The following is a 5,359-nucleotide window of genomic DNA, read 5'->3' as shown; positions in this document are numbered from 1 at the left end:
TTTAATTCAATGACAGCAGAGACTCTTGGATTTTCAACTTGTTTGGCATCAAATCGCATCTTCCCCACTTCATGGAGGCTTCAGTGAACACTTAGTGAATCGGACTCGTAAACACCACGAAGCCCCTTTGAAATCACTCACACCCAAAGCTGGGGAGAGTGAGAAACTTGTCGGAGGGGAGGGGCCTGAGGAGCAGGTAGCCAGCATCTGCGAAACTGGCTTATTATTTGTGACTCTGACCTCATGTGGCCCCTCAACCATCCTAGGAGACGCAAAGGATTCATACTGTCATTTCTCCTGTTTCAAAGTGAAAGCCGCGTCAGGGTCACCCGTGTTCTCAGGAAGCGACACCCACATTTACTCAGAGCTGGTGTGACCTGTGTCTTGCTGGCCAGTGCTAGTGAGAATCTGCGTTGCGGATTTTCAGATCCCTCTCTTTGACTTGTTTCCTGCCTCTAAAAAATCTAACTCGACGCTTCATCTCATGTTTTCCTATTCTTGCAGCCTCGGAGAGCTGATGGGCTACGGGGCCACCTGGCATCATCGCTAGAGCTTTGGGAAGGGCATGAGACCAGGTTACTGGAGGAAGTGGAATTTTAGTATGTTTGGTGCCCCCTAGTGGACTGCTTCCAACCCTCTGGCCCAGCTTCTCTCTCTCTCTCTCTCTCTTTTTTTTTTTCCTGCCCTCATTCATTCCCTTTAGACCCTTTTCAACAGTTTATACACTCTGACTTCTAGGGGAGAGGTAGAAAATGGTCCTTCAGGCTTAAGAGGATGGCCCCATCCCTTGCAAAGAGCAGAGAGTTGCAGATGCTCGAAGCTGCTGCCTGTGGGGGTTGGTTGACCTAGGGAAAACGTTACTGAGTGCCATAGAACCCTCACGCCTATGGTGCCTACCAGGCCTGTGAACAATGATCCCATGTTGGAGTCACATACATACAAAAGCATCAACTGCTATAGGTTATTCCTCAAACTCAGACACCACCAGTGGGGCCCCTGCTTTGAGGACAAACCGCTTGGCCAGTAGACTGAGCATGGGGCCCCGTGTGCCTACTGGGCATGAAACCAGAGACTTGGCGCCAGGTTAGAAGAACAGAAATGAATTTTCTTCTTTTTATTTATTTGTATGAGTGTGTGTGCACTAGGTGTGTGCAGGTGCCCATGGAAGTCAGAAGGTATAGCATTCGTTCCTTAAAGCTAGTGTCACAGGCCTGAACTGGCCAGGGTGGATGCTTGGGACTAAACTATGGTCCTCTAGAAAAGGGAAAAGTGCTCTCAGCCACTGAGCCATCTCTCCAGCCACTGTTGTACCTATAATTTTATGATCTGTGCATTGCTCTCAGATCTGGTACTGACAGCTTTGTGATCTTCCCCGCTCATGGACACATGGTTGCTGAAACCTTTTTTTTTTTTTTTAACTGTTTGTTTCATTATTTAGTCAACAGCCAGAGCGACATTCTGATTGTATCTGTGGGACTCATTTCCGTCAACATTGCAACATTGTTGCTCTTTAGTACTTTCCCTCTTTCTGGATGCAGTGCCTTCTCTCGTGGACATGCCATGGTCAGTCCAAAACAGATATCTCAGTGCTCAGCATCCTGTGTATCTCCAGTTCACCATGTACAACACAACCCTCAGGAGAGCGTCAAAAACTAGAGGAAGGCTGAAGGAAGGCTGTGGGCTTTGCTGGGTCATAGCTACATCCAAGCCATGTATCTACCATTTAATTATTATGATCCTGATCCTGGGCAACTCAGTCAGCTCATTTCTGCGAGCTCCGGTTTATTGTAATTGAACATCGCTTGAGGGAATTGCAAACATGATTGCATGTGGATATCTGGCACAGAGGCAAAGTTCAACCAGTATGCATCCGTCCTTTCCTTCTTTGGCATACAGGATGTTCACATCTGCCCAGCCTTATATATATTTTTTTATGATTCCTCATATGAAATCAACCCCCACACAAGCTATCCCTGCTGTGGTCCTACCCCACATAACCGCTCCTTGCCTAGAGTAGTCTCTCACTATCTAAATTGGTTTAGCATAGCAGTTGAGAGTATGGACCTCCCAGGTCGGACAGATAGGATTTAAACTTTTACCTTTCTGAAGTTCAGCCATGTCACTCATAACATGAGGGTATAGTAACGGCTCACCTCATAAATTTGGTGTTCTGACTAAATGAGAGGACCTTTGTCGAGTTCTTAGTACAATGTCAGGGAGGTTTGCTAGCCTGGGAGCCCAGATTTGCCCGGAAGCACCAGGCCATCCAGAACCTGCTAACTTCGGTATTTCCCAAACGTCTCCTAGGGAGTACCGTTTCTGCAAACGTTGTCAGGCAGTGATACATAGGGATTGGCTACGATCAAACAGAGCTAAGTAGGTCTGTTAACTACAGAGCTCCCGAGAGCCCCGGCTTGCTAATAAGCGGTGTATGCCTCTAAGAGGTGGCAATAACTGTCATCATTTTCTAAAGCTGTGGGGCTGCAGAAGCCTTTGACCACTTTCCCTAACACTCCACCCACCGCACTAGGATTGCCTATTCTACAAAACCCACTCCAAATAAACGTGAGCGGAGCAGCTCCTGGCTCGCTAGGTACTTACTCTCTGCTTCGCCGGAATCATGGCTGTCAGAATGTCATGACGTCTCCAAGAGCCACCAGGTTGGGAGATAAGAATTAGATGGACTTTGACCTTGTGACATTTACCTGACTGTCTAGTTTGAGGAGATGACAGAATGTAAGTCACAATTTAAAGCTGAGTCTTTGACCCTGCACCTGCTTCTTCCATATGTCGGTTTATCTCACAATCTTCATGAGTCTTTTGTTTGTTTTTTGGGGGGTTTTGCCTGCCCTGCCCCATGCTTCTTGAAATGTTGAACTTGTTCCGTCTCATCCTGTCCATCTACCACTTCTACCACTTCTTTCCTTTCCTTTCCTTTCCTTTCCTTTCCTTTCCTTTCCTTTCCTTTCCTTTCCTTTCCTTTCCTTTCCTTTCCTTTCCTTTTCTTTTTTTTCCCAAGACATGGTTTCTCTGTGTAGCCCTGGCTTTCCTGGAGCTCACGCTGTAGACCTGTCTGGCCTCGAACTCAGAAATCCGCCTGCCTCTGCCTCCCAAGTGCTGGGATTAAAGGTGTGTGCCACCACTGCCTGGCTCCATCTATCACTCCTTAGTCTGCCCCTCCCTTCTAAGTTTTCAGCTTGGTTCCCAGCCAGGTTTTGCTATGGTAGCAACATGGCCGCCTCCAAGCTTCCGTGGCCACATGGACAGAGTGGCGTCATCAGCTCCATCGTCCAGGGAGGCTTTCCTGTTGGTGTTACTCTTCCAGTCAGCTCCCATGCTCTATCCAAACCAAAGAGCACAGCCCTGGACCAGCTTGACCACAGGGTTTCCCTTTGTCCCGGAACACCTCCTCTGGCCCTGCACTCTGTACCGCAGCCGGTTTCTGCTTCACCTGGCCAGAAGGCAAAAGCCAAAGGACCAATCAGGGGGCAGCAACAGAATCAAGAGCTCTTTGAGAGCTTAATGAGAACAAAGTGACAGACCCCAGAGTAAAGGGAAGGCAAAAATTAGAAGATTTTAAAACGTGAGCAATAGGCAAAATACTTGGCAGGGGGAAAATCTATCTCATGCATGAAACCCTGTTTTATCCATCTGAGGCAGTCAACAGTTGGCTGCTGTTTGGGGAGCTGGCACTGTACTTTAGTCCATGGAATGCGATGAACATGGAAAACCTGATGGCTGGTGACATCAGATTAGTGCAGGGGACTCCAAGCCCACCCACGTGCAAACCAGCTCTCCAGGATAGTGCCACCTCTCTGGAATAGGGTCATTGGAATGGCAGATAAACATTAGGGGACATTAAAAAAAAAGATGGTGGGCATGGTGGTGCACAGGGGAGACAGAGGCAGGTGGACCCCCCCATGAGTTCCAGACCATCCAGTGTGGCATAGTGAGACCCTGTTTTGTTCTTTGATGGCTCAGTCAGATGTTTGCCATATACCAGTGCAAGGACCTATGTTTGGATTTCCAGCACCTACATTAGAAGGCAGGGAACGGCAGTGGCAGCACATTCCATAATCCCAGCACTGGGGAGGCAGAGACAGGAGGATCCCTGGGGCTACCGATGTCTACCGTTGGCCAAATAGATGCCCTGCAGGTTCAGTGAGAGATTCTTTCTCACATGCGAAGCAAGCATGGATTCAGAGGGTGAGCTGGGGACCATGCTGCCAATCAGGGGTGCTAACTGTGACAAATAGCTACACAGGTGTCAGGTGCCAGCAAAGGAGGCAAGGGAGAGCGCAGTGGGTTAATGACACCGGAACGCAAGGTGGGCAGCAAAGGACACAAAAGATGCATTGGCATTTCAGACTACTATCAAGAAGCATCCAAGGAAAAGCCTACGTTCTGCACCGTGTAGCAAACGAAAACACTGACTTTGGTGCCACTGATGAAGAAGGGCGGGGAGGAGGCTTTGTCACTGGCCCAGATGGGGTCCCCATGGGAGGGAATGACTCCCTGAGGCTCTGCACCCGATGGACATAGCCACTTTGGCCATGGCTACTTTGCAGACACCATGGGCCTCTGTGTAATGCTGGTAAGACTGGAGAGAGAAACAAACACAGCTTCAGGTCCAGAATCAAACCTGCCACTCTAGCCACCCCAGGAGACCCCCTCTGCCATGACTTGTACCTGCTGTTGGAGGGGGGGCAGGGAGGGAGATGGAGAGCCAGTAGCAGATGGTCCGAATCAGCCATCTGCTGGCTGCAAACACCAGCATCCCCACAACTATCCACGTGGCCAAATGCTTTTTCACAAGACCATAAAGGGACTAAAGCAGGTGAGGAACCAACTGAAAACCCTGCCCTGGCCACCAGCAAGAGGGCTGAGTGACCTCAGACCACCTTCACCACCAGCTGTGAGACCTGCAGAAGTAATAACCATTTGAAAATAAGGCAGAAAGCAAGCCATGACCTTACCAGCACGGAGAAACATCAGAGCAAGAGAGGAGGACTAAAACCCAGGCTTGGACATTAGAGCACTTCCTATTATTCTTTAGGAAAGGACCAGTTTCTCCCAGCATCCATGAATGCTGGCACCGAGCCCCGCACAGCACGCAGCATCCTCTCCAGTTTCAGCATCCAACAGATTTGCTTTTCCTGCCTAGCCTCTCCCCATCCTGTTTTGGGCAACAAATGTTGAAAGAAGAAATATTAGTATTACATGGGAGAGAACTCCAAGCAGAGAAATGCGAAATCCATAGCAAATGTTCTTTCTTTCTTTCTTTCTTTCTTTCTTTCTTTCTTTCTTTCTTTCTTTCTTTCTTTCTTCCTTCCTTCCTTCCTTCCTTTCTCTTTCTTTC

Source organism: Mus caroli, chromosome 11 (assembly GCF_900094665.2).
Source record: "Mus caroli chromosome 11, CAROLI_EIJ_v1.1, whole genome shotgun sequence".
Classification (NCBI taxonomy): domain Eukaryota; kingdom Metazoa; phylum Chordata; class Mammalia; order Rodentia; family Muridae; genus Mus; species Mus caroli.
Note: the sequence above shows the minus strand (reverse complement) of the source record.